Source organism: Protopterus annectens, chromosome 7.part0 (assembly GCF_019279795.1).
Source record: "Protopterus annectens isolate FY-2018-M chromosome 7.part0, PAN1.0, whole genome shotgun sequence".
NCBI lineage: Eukaryota > Metazoa > Chordata > Ceratodontiformes > Protopteridae > Protopterus > Protopterus annectens.
The window spans coordinates 1,612,911,531-1,612,923,312 of NC_056739.1; the positions used below are offsets into that span (position 1 = coordinate 1,612,911,531).

Sequence of the window (11,782 nt, forward strand, 5' to 3'; positions counted from 1 at the left end):
TGTCGAGCAGAGCCACAGAAGTGATCCCCGGGGTGAATTTCCTATTTCCCATCCAATCAAGATTTTTCTTGAAGAGTGCTAATGAGAAGCTCTGTTTGACATAGATAGGTAGTCTGTTCCAGAGTATGGGAAGCCTCTGGGACAGGAATCTATCCCTCCAGCATGTTCTGTTTATTGTGGTGACAAGGTTTAGGTCCCTAGAGCGTGTAGCTCAGATGGATTGGGATTTCTTTAAGTGGAGCATGTCCAACAGCTCTGGGTTTGACATAGCTTTGTATGTTAGGCAGAGATTGCCTCTGAGAAGGCGATATGCGACAGAGTAAAGCTGGAGTTTTTGGAGACGGTCTGTGTAGGGCATCTGTTTGAGGCCAGTAATCCTCTTTGTGAGGTATTTCTGTGGCCTTTCCAGTTGTTATAGATGTCTTGTGAGGTACATAACAAAAGGGGCATTGTACTCTATAACAAGTCTAATGAGTGATGAGTAGAGGGGAACAATGGACCTCTTTTTTTCTGGATGAGAAACCTTTTGTGATGAGGTGTGCCACGTAGAAGGATTTCCTGACCACTGTGGCGATGTGATTATCAAAGGAGAGACTACTGTCCACCTGTGTCCCAAGGTCTCTTATCACACTTTCAGTGTTAAGTAGACTACCACCTATGTGGTAGTTCATGGGTGCAGAGTTTTTACCAAAGGGGATGACAATGCACTTTTTGGCATTGAGCTTCAGGCCATGGCTTTGACACCAGGCATCTGTCTCAGTGAGGCCCTTTTGTAGGATGTCCACATCGTTAGGAGTTTCGATTATTGCTCCTAGTTTGCAGTCATCTGCAAACTTCATTAGCCAAAGACCTTCTGTGTTAGTCTGTACTTCAGAGAAGTAGATACCAAACAGGAGAGGACCCAGGACTGAACCCTGTGGTACTCCACTTGTCACTGGTCTGAAGTTGGATTTTGAGTCTGCTACTTTTACAGTGTGGGTTCTGTCCATGAGCCAGTTGGCAACCCATCTTGTGCCATAGGTATTTGTACCTAGAAGTTTAGTGAGTTTATCTATAATCCCAGAGTGGAGGATGGTGTCAAAAGCCTTGGCGAGATATAGATAGGCTGTGTGAACCACCTTGCCCTCCATCTGTGGCTTTGGTGACTGCTTCAAAGAAGTCTATCAGGTTTAGGAGAGATGATCTGCCTTTTACAAACCTGAACTGGGTGGGGTCCAGAGTTTGGAGATTACCAATGTCTTTGTTTATGAGTTCCATGATGATACGTCAGGCCAATGGGGTGGTAGTTCCCGGGGTCCGTCATGGCTCCCCCTTTGTGGAGTGGGATAACTGTTGCAGTGTGCCATTCAGTGGGCACAAAGCCTGAGGTGAGGCTATGATTGAACATGGTACTTAGGTGGGGTGCCAGTTCGTTCTGTAGTTTGTGTAGAACTCAGCCTGGGATATTGTCAGGTCCCATGGATGCTGTATTCTTGGCTTTGCAGAGTGTGTTTTTTACCTGTGCAGCTGTGATTACAGGAACTTTGCATTCTTCCGGTATAGAGATGTGTCCTCTAAGGGGGTGAGAGGGGGGTAAAGTTAGCACTGAACCTATCTGCCAGGATGTTGGCAATATCAGTAGGGTCTGTATATTTAGTGTGATTGTGCTGTAACTCAGAGCAGATCTGAGTGTTGCCATTGAGATTCTTGACATAGCTGTAGAATGCTTTGTGGTTGTCTTTAGAGTCAGTGGCAATTTTATTTTCATAACTAGCTTTGGAGGATTTTATGAGGGATCTCAGCTTCTTACTGAGGCTGACCAGGGCGTTCCTCCAGTCATGGGATTTTACTCTTTTTTGCAACAGTTTCTTTCTTCTGTTGTAGAGTTTGTTTATGGCAGAAGACCGCCAAATTGGCTTCCTTTTTTTAGAGGATAGCATCTTGGTTCTGATAGGGATAGCATGATCCATGCACTCGTGTAAGTACTTATAAAGTGCATGGGTGTCATGAAGTTTGCCACTTCTGTCTTAAGAAGTGTGAAGTTGGCTTTGGAGAAGGTTTTTACAGTGGTTTCTCTAATGGGGGGTGGGGGCGGGATGTGGATGTCTAGAGTGATTAGCTTGTGGTCGGATCTGACCAACAAGGATTTGACCTCTGGTGTGGAACACCGGTCGCCCATGTTGGTAATGACCAGGTCTAGGATATTGCTGCCCCTGGTGGGTGTGTGAATAAGTTGATCCAAGGCATTGGAATTTATGAATTCCAGAAAACGTTGAGCAAAAGAGTTGGTACATGAGTAGTTTTCCCAGTTAATGGTTGGGTAGTTGAAATCACCCATTATTAGGGTGTAGGGTTGTACCCTAATATTTTCCACTGTACCAAGAAATGAGGAGTGAGAATCCTGGGGCATGGTGGGGGGTCTGTAGCAAGCTACAATTTGGATTGCAGTCTTGCCCAGAGTTAGTTGCACTTGGATAATCTCGGATGCATTATGCTGTGCAACTAGCCTGGAGGTGTGGATATCCTTAATGAATATGGACATGCCTCCGCCTTTAGTGCTTCGGTCCGGTTTAGGTGGTCGAAAGGTGTGGTATGAATTATAGCCTGGTAATGCAGGGGTGCTCTCTGGAGCTTTGAACTAGGTCTCTGTCACTGCACAGATGTCGATGTTCTCCATTTTAAGGAGTGCCTCGAGTGAGTGCATTTTGAGGTTTAGACTTCTAGCATTGAGTAGCATTACCCTCAGATTTTGCTTGCTTGTACCTGTTATGCTGGTGAATTTGTCATTTGAACCTTGCCTAAAAAAGGCACTATAGGGGTTTTAACTTATTACTAAGAAGAAAGCAGCCTTTTAGGTAAAAAAAAAATACTCATGTCTATGAGTTCTTACATTCTGCTACAATGCAACTACTTCTACTTTAAGTATCACTCAATGACAGTACCCAAGATATAGCAATTTAAAGGATGGTGACACAAGGGGTAAGGTGGAAGAAGCAGTAATAGAACACCAGTTGACATTCCATAGGGAAAGGCAGATGTGTGCATGGGGATCAGAAAGGGATGTAAATCTACATATCTCACTGAGTTGTTTATGAAGCACAGTTGTTAGGACGACTGTTAAATCTAATAACTGGAAGAGCATATTCCACCTTAGGAATTAAGAGCTCACTGTTGATAACTCTTCTAAATTCAAAAAGAAGGAAGTTTGCAAGTCTCTAGCTCTTTCTGGTTTACTTCAGCATATTGCCAATTCAAACTTCTATGCAGAATCTGACAAGCCAATTATTTTGTTGATCAATTGTTTTAAGGATAGTTGCCTCACTCAGCCTCTAAGAGGTGTTGAAGATCATGGAATTGGCTTTCATTGTACTGAAAACAAGTTTTCTGCTATACATACAGTTTTTGTAAGTTCTTTTGTACTTCCGAACAGGATCTGGCACTTTTAACTAGAATGAAATTTTCAACATTAAGAACTGATTAAGTAAATGGAAAGGAAAACAAAATGATTGTGATAGGAGATATTAATCCTCCAGAGATAGATTGGAGTTCTCCTGTGTTGAGGCATAGGAAGGAGAAAGAAACCATTTTTTAAAGTTAATAAAGGAAGAAACTCTTTATTCAACAAGCTAAGCAGCCAACTTGGATGGTAAGTATACCAGATATAGTTCTGTGTAGCATGAAAGAAGTGAATGAAGTAGCAGCGAAAGTGTGATTATATTGCTATGAATAATATGATTTTAAAGGTTGCTTGAATTAAAAAAAATCTGAAAAAGAATTTAAACTGGTATATTTCACAATGCACCCACAATCTCCATTGATGGAGACTTTCCCCTTTCCTCCTTACTTCACAGTCTCCTCTCTCATCACTGCATTTTAGGAAAAGGAAAATGTCCCCATTTCATTGAATGAGTTATGTCTGCCTTCATACCATTCAAATTGTGTGTATACATCCAGAGTTGAGGATTCTGTTTGGTAACAATAACAATGTTACTATTGGGTATGCAATTAGGATGAGGACTGCCATGACAGGAACAAAGATTCTAAAGTGCCAGTTTATGGAAAACAAGGAAGTTGTTTAAGGAGGGGTTGGGTAACTGGGGGAAGTAATGAAAGAACCGAAAGAACCTAGTGTATAGATGGATGATAAGGCACAGAAAACAGATTACCTTCTCCCAAAAAATGCATGAATATCCGGGAGGGATTTAGTGGGGGGTCATCTGGTGTTTATGTTTTTCTGCAGATCACTGAATGAAGGAACAGCACCAAAAGATTGCAAAAGGGCATCAGAGATTTTTATGCACAAGGGTGGAGATGCAAGTAGCCTAATAAGTTCTATGACTTCTGTGAGGAATAACATTATGGAAAGGATTTTGAAGATTAGGTTGACAATTTTCCTAAGTTGACATTGTCTTCAGAATTATCAAAAGCCCTGGTTTGCAAAAAACATGCCATATCATACTAATGTGAAACAGTTTTATGACTGGGTGAATTCTACAGAGGAAAATAGGAATCTGGTGGATGTGCTGCAACAGGAGTTCAGTAAGGGGCAGATGTTGGTTGTAAGCTGGATGAAGAAATGACTGCAAAGAAATGCACAAATAATCGTAAGAAGGATTTTATCTTAAGAGAGGAGTGATTAGTAAGTAGTGAGTCTCAATGGAACTGGTAATGGACCCAGCTTGTTTAATGTTTGGGAGTAGAGGATAGAATAAGTCTTTTTATAGGTGATAATGAGCCCGATGTCTTATGGAAGAAGGGAGGATCCGTATGCAAAGACGGTATGGTAATACTCGTGAGTTGAATACATGGATGTTAGCTAATATTTGATAAAAGCAAGTGCAAGAAGCTACATCTGGAATAGAGAAACCCAAGTAAGAAATTAGTTGAGGAGGTAAAGACACTCATTACATTACAGAGATGTAAAATGACTCCTATGTTTTGATGTCTGGAGAGCTGATTCCCCATGATCAGGATAAAAAAGTGACCAAGGCAATCAGAATGAGGGGGTGTACGTCAAGGAGTCTGATTCCAGTAATGATGATGCAGTTATGCCGTTATACATAGCACTGGGTAGGCTGCAGTTTGGCAATTCTATGTAGTTTTGAAGGCAACATAAAGAAAAACATAAGCTAATGAAAAGAATGTAGAGAACAGTAACAAAGATGGCTAAGGCATCTGATAGTAGAACCTCTGAGGCAGGCTGAGTTCCTGGAGTTATATTCACTTTAATTGAAGAGGGAAGGGCGTTGATATGGGTGCAAACAATAAGGGAATATGTAAAGGTACACAGCTGCAAAGGGAAAATGGGTTGGGGGGTTAGAAAGCATGTCCTTCAGACAGACAGCACAGATTTCAAAATGAACATAAGGAGACATGTTTTACTGAAAGGGTAGTAGATAAATGGTGGCACAGTAGCACAGTGGATGGCATTGCTGCCTCACAGCAAGAGGTTCCCTGGTTATATTCTCAGCTGGGGTGTCTTCTGTGCAGAGTCTACATGTCCTCTCTGTGTTTGCAATGGTTTCCTCTGGGGGCTCCAGTTTTCTCCCACATTCCAAAGACATGTAGTAGGTTAACTGGGCACTCTAAATTGGCCATAGGTGTGAGTGTACAATGTGAGTGTACAATGTGAGTGTGTGGTGTGGAAAAACTAATGTGGCAGGTTTAGCCACCCGGTGGTGTAAACCTTGGTTCTAGATGATTGTCACTGTTGAAGCGACATGCTGACCCCATGTGCATAAATGGGAAAAAAGAGTTGGTGGATGGATAGTAGATATGTGAAATCAATCACAGCTTAAATATAGAGGTGATTCATGAAGCTATTCATGGCCTACAGCTCCATATGACCTGTGGCCGTGGCAGGAGTAGGACATTGCAACCTTAGCTACTTTGAACGGGAATATAGTTAGCTATTTTTCTGTTTTATTCAGTAATTTATTTATTTATTTTAAAGTAAATAAACACTTCAATTCTTTACTTAAATAATAAACATATGAATAAAATTCATAAATGGCCCTGTTCAAAGCAGAGGCAGTTGTGGAGTCCTGTGGGGGAGGTCAGTAATGCATTTAAACAATCAATTTGTGGGTTTTTTTCTTCTTGCCAGCACAGGCAGGCTGTACATATTAAACAGGAAAATCATAATCATGGCAGTCAAAAAAGCAGCAGCTGTGCTATCATGAGATACATTTTTTTTTAATCCTGCATGGCAATGAGATATTGCCAATGGATGACTTTGTAGGGTGAGGCTGGACTAGTAATTTGTCTCACAGGCAAAGGACAGTGGTTTGAACTATTAATAAAGGATACAATCTGAATTCAAAACGGTTACCTAACTTATGAAACTCCTTAAATGAGGCAACTCAGCACATTTATGGCAACTTGGATATTCTTTCATTACTTGAGACAACCAACAGCTTCCCATTCCTCATGCACATCTGCTTTCTACATTCAACAACAACGTGTCCCTTCCCCAAATTAGGGACAGTTTGACACATGCTAAGAATATCAAACACAGTAGACTACCGTAAGAAAGGGGCATAGATAGCCCTTGAAATATTTTGATTCATTGAATATAAAAAACTATATACTAATGCATTACTACTCTTTGTTTATAGTATTATTCCTTTTTGTGTGGTGTGGATGGATGCCAGAAGCATAAGAGAAGGTTGTGTTTTCTAATAGTGGGAACCAGTGAAGCCTTGCAAGCAGACCTGGCACTAACCCCTCCGCCCAAAATCATCTTCTCAGTTTTTACATAGTCCGTGGATTTTGTATGCAACATCCATTGCATTGTGGGAGAAGCCATTGCTAGAACTAAGATGTACATCATTCCAGATTGTAAGCATAATATAGGATATAAGATCTGATACCCTGTAACGCCCAGTGAGTGCTTTGCTGTGGGGTTGGCTCATGATCAGCTATGTCATTGTATAAAATGGAGATAAAATACATTGGCATTTATTTTATTTTATTTTGTTACAGTTAGTCATCTGAGAAGTGCATAAATATCAAAGTATCTATAATGTTGGATATAGGGGCTACATAGCTATGATGATAATAATGTTTGATTATTATTCTTATTTTACAGGAGTAGTGTGATATTTGTGAAGCAATTTGGTATCATACTCAACTGTCTCTGATTTGCCTCATATTTTTGCCACATGCTTCCTAAAATTTTTGATTTTCTGGTATATCACTAAGGATAAAAGTCAGTCAATAATGCCAGATATTACAGTTTTAACTCTTTTATCTTTCAGAAAATTCAAGTTGATGCAAAATCTGTTATTCAATTAACTTTTTAAGTGATTTAGAGTTTTGGGACCTTTCCCCTTTATTTTTGTTCATGATTTATACTTTACCATGGTTACTGTTTATGTGAAATAACGTTAAAATACATTGTTGCGGTTGTTGTTGTTACATTATTTTGCATCACCATTAGATGTCTGAAGTGTACAATGGCAATAAAGTGGTTATAAATGTTGGGTGGGGGTGGGTCTGTAGGTAGACAAAATACAGTACTTTCTTGTCATTTACTCATTTTAAGCAATCATTAATCTGATTTTGCAGGACTGGTGTGCATTTGCATAAAGTTGGAATATGTCATTGTGGCTACACTGGTTACCATGTGTTTATATGAAACCAATGTGTAATACATTACTGTGACTGTTATTTTATTATAACCAGATGTCCATTAACAAAGTGTCTATAACTGCTAGATAGATGTGATAGGCCATGTATAATTAAAGGTAACTCTCACTCTTGTCATCCACTCATTTTAATCTGGATTCACAGGCAAGACTATTGTACATTTGTGATAAGTAATCTGAAATACTTTACTTATGACTACTGTATATTTGTATGAAACAAACCTGAAATGCATTTGTGTGGTCATTATTTTTTATCACAATCAGCTGTTTGAGTGAGGTGCACATATTTAACAAAATGGCTATACATGTTGGGTGGGGTAGGGGATGTCTGTGAATGAAAATATATTTTTTCTTGTCATTTTAAACAATCATTAATTTGGTTTTGCAGGACTATTGTGAATTTGGGTGAATTAAGTTGTAATACTTTACTGTTTTTAATGTGCATGTGAAACAAACTTTAAATATGTCACTGTGGCCATTATTATTTTTTTCGCAGACATCCGAGGTGAACACAGTCAACAATATGTCTATAATTATTGCATAGATGGTCTGTCTGTGAATGAAAATGATTAACCCTGCTACCATGATACAGTTAAATAGTTATTAGTCTAGCTTTGCAGGACAACTGTGCATTTGTATAAAGTTATTTGGAATGCTTTACTGTGGCTAGTTTATCACAGCCATACATGTGAGCTGTCCATAGTCAAAGTGGCTGTCATTGATCACTATGGGCATTTGGTGGATTATAATGACAACAATGTGAGTGGTCTTTTATGGTTTAAATGTTCTGACATTGGTAATGTTGCTATTATTTGTTAATGCATTTTGTTTCATTTCTTGCTGGTAAGATATTCAAGAATACAAATTTAAAACACATCCAAGTGCTTTATTAAATAATAAACTATTTATTAAAAAATAAATATAATTTAAAACAATCTGGAAGGTAAGAGTGCATTTATAGTGGGAGGGGGAGTCTTGTAATTTGATAAATATCTGGGACCCGAACACCCTTAATCCTGTAGTGAGTGGAATAAACTTTCTCTGTGGACAGTGCCTTATAAAAACGTTGAGTGTTTTAAAAAAGAAGTGAAACAAGTGAAATGGTGATAGAGGGAATCTGGAAGGTTGTAGAGATAGCCTCAGAATGCTAGCAGTCTGCCAGATTAGACAGATATTATAGTTACTTCTGCTAGCACAACATATCCATTTATGTATCTCTACTGCTGTTAGTGTGTGTGTGTGTGTGTGTGTGTGTGTGTGTGTGTGTGTGTGTGTGTGTGTGTGTGTGTGTGTGTGTGTGTTTCTGTTTGTATCAGTTAGCAGCACAATTTGCATTGAGTCATTACTCACTGTTGAGTTTCTAAAAGAATACCTGGCAAAGGTTATTCACCTGTGTTATGTGGGCATTATGGGAATTCCCAGGATGTCTAACATAGACATTTATGATGATATGATCTGTATTTCATAGAAGTTTGACGTTTATGAAAGGGTAGTTCATTTTGTTGATATATGCCATAATGTGGTCTTGAGGGAGGTCTTGTTGCTAATAGGCATACTGTCAATAACATCCAGCACTATCACAAGCCTAGAACCCTACATAATGCATCAAGCCTGCATGGTACTGCAGTACTCATAGGTGATAGTGAGGAATGTTATATACTGTCATAATATGTAGCAATGCACATATGAGGACTGCATCCAGTATCCCTGACACTAGTCACTGGGAAATATACTATATTTCCCCTTTACAAAAATGCTAAATTATTTCTCCTGTCTGAAGATAAAAGGGAATAGTGTGGTTTCAAGGGAATTGGTACTGAAGCGAGCACTGTCTGATGCTTGGAAGTAGAGGTTAAAATAAACCAGTTTTCTGTAGCTTAGAAACCAATTTTCTAATTGTGTGTGCTGTAGCATATTATAGCACTACTACATATGTGTTTTTCATTTTTAGAAGTTTTGGTATTTTGACTTATTCTGTTACTAATGGGTTCTAATTGGGTGCCAAGCTTACTTGTGACACATTAGTGATTAACCCTCTAATGAGCTATCACTAATGTGCAGTTCCCATGTATCAGTTTTAAAGACCAAGACTGAGATATCTTGGGACTTCCTTCATTCTCCAAGATACAGTGATTTTGGAGTTAGTATATATAAGTCGCAGAGATGTGGGGTACATTTTTTACAGAACATAGGACATTTGAATTGCTTTCAGCATTTGCATTTCTATGTGTGAATCACAAGAGTTGTATTTTAATAATAGATCCAGTCTAGTTATTATCATGGAGATTTTCTCTTTGTGTCCCCTCTGTAATGAGGACACTGCCCAGTAGGAACAACCCAATCAACAAAATACAGACAAATTACATATTCTTGTGACAAAGACACGAAGTGCTGCCACCATCTTTTGCATCCTTCAAAATAAATTATCCACAAGTTTGCAATGCAGAATAGCTCTGCCACAACTGTAGCATTCCATGAGCTTCTGGAACTATAAAGATACAAATCATCTTACATGAAAGTGTATTCTGTGGCATGGCCTGGCATGATGTTCAGCACCAGCATTCACTATGCCCTTCTCCTGCTCATGTCTTTGCCTTTTGTTCATGTCCTCAATAAAATTTGAGTAGTACATGCCTGGCAAAGGAGATCTTGCGTGTCTATGATGTCTATGAAATGGGTATAGATTTGAGATGTGGTACTTTCCTATGAAAGTATTATAATTTTGCATTCCATCAGACATTAACATTGTTGCTCTGGTTTGCACAATTTGGTGCACCCATTCACAACACATACTGTCTTTCTTTATAAAATATGGACTGTTTCTTGACTATGAAATGGTGAAATGTTACTCTGCACACTGTGCGACCTTTTTATAAGCCTCTGTCAGAATCATAGAAGTCTAAAAAGAAGTACAATATTTATGCCATGTTATAGAGTATTAATATCTAATAAACAGTGAGGTACTGGCATCAAAAGTGATGGAAGTTCAGAATGGATATTTAGAGGAGCTAAAACACACAAGTGTTTTGGGTATGATGACGAATGCAAATGATTAATTAACAATGCCAGCTTTAACACTGAAAACAAACTCCAAAACAAAGTCTGGAATCAGAACTATCACAATATAGGTATATATTAGAATACTGACTAGCCAGAATGCTGCTATTCATAACATCAAGCTCATATTAGCACAATGGCACAACATTGAAGTGTCGTAAAAACCTAAAATTAAAATATTGCACAGTGTAAGTTGGTGATTCTGCAAGATTGTAGTATAGCTGGGATTGGTGTTTTGCCTATTCTCAATTGTAGTTCAATCTCAGAGTTGGTATATATCAGCAGTGGGGGTTGTAGGGGTGAAGGGGGACTTGCCCCCAATAAAAGGCCATTGGCCTAGTGGGATTAACCAAGTCAACAAAGTGTAAATAAATAAAGCAAACCTAAACGTATTTACTGCTGAATAAGGATGTACAGTAGTAAATACAATAGTGTGCACTATCACCTTACAAAGTCATGTTTCTTCTTTTGATATAGAATCTCAGCTGGGATTGGGGTTTTTCCCATTCTCAACTGTAATGCAATCTCGGAATTGGTATATATAAGTAGTGGGAGTTGTGGGGGGGTTTGCTCCCCTGCAATAATGTGTGTTTACATTCTTTGAAGTTTCAAATTTACATTAATTTAATGCTATAACATTTCTCTAACATAGGCTTTGTGTTATGAACATCAACAGTCTAGGCAGACATTATATAACATAGACTCATCACAATACTCTTCATAAACCAAGGTGCAAACTACTACTGACTTACCTTTTACAGGTTATTTAGATTTGTAATGATAATCATATATGGAATGATGTAACTGTGCAGAGCCTTAATGTTGACTATTTTCTGATCTGCTCTTTAACATCTGTAATTTTACTCTTTGGCTCATTGAAAATAAATATAAACTTTAGGTAAAGTGGATTATGGAAACCTGTTTCATTTTTCACACAATTATGATAGGAACTGTACTGTTATAGAAAATCAAATCCATTAAGTTTGTATAATAAAGACACAAGAAAAGCCTTTGTTAAAATCCACAAAAAGAAAACTGAATGATTCATTGATACATCTTCCCTAGTGGTTGTATAGGAATCAAGTGGATCTTTATTC

General features: G+C 38.5%; 1 protein-coding gene across 1 annotated transcript in view; it reads left to right on the forward strand.

The window, feature by feature from the left end:
• LOC122807145 (guanine nucleotide-binding protein G(t) subunit alpha-1) overlaps window positions 1–11,782 on the forward strand; it is a 766,105-nt gene that overhangs the window by 732,473 nt on the left and 21,850 nt on the right. The gene's annotated exons all lie outside the window — the stretch shown is intronic.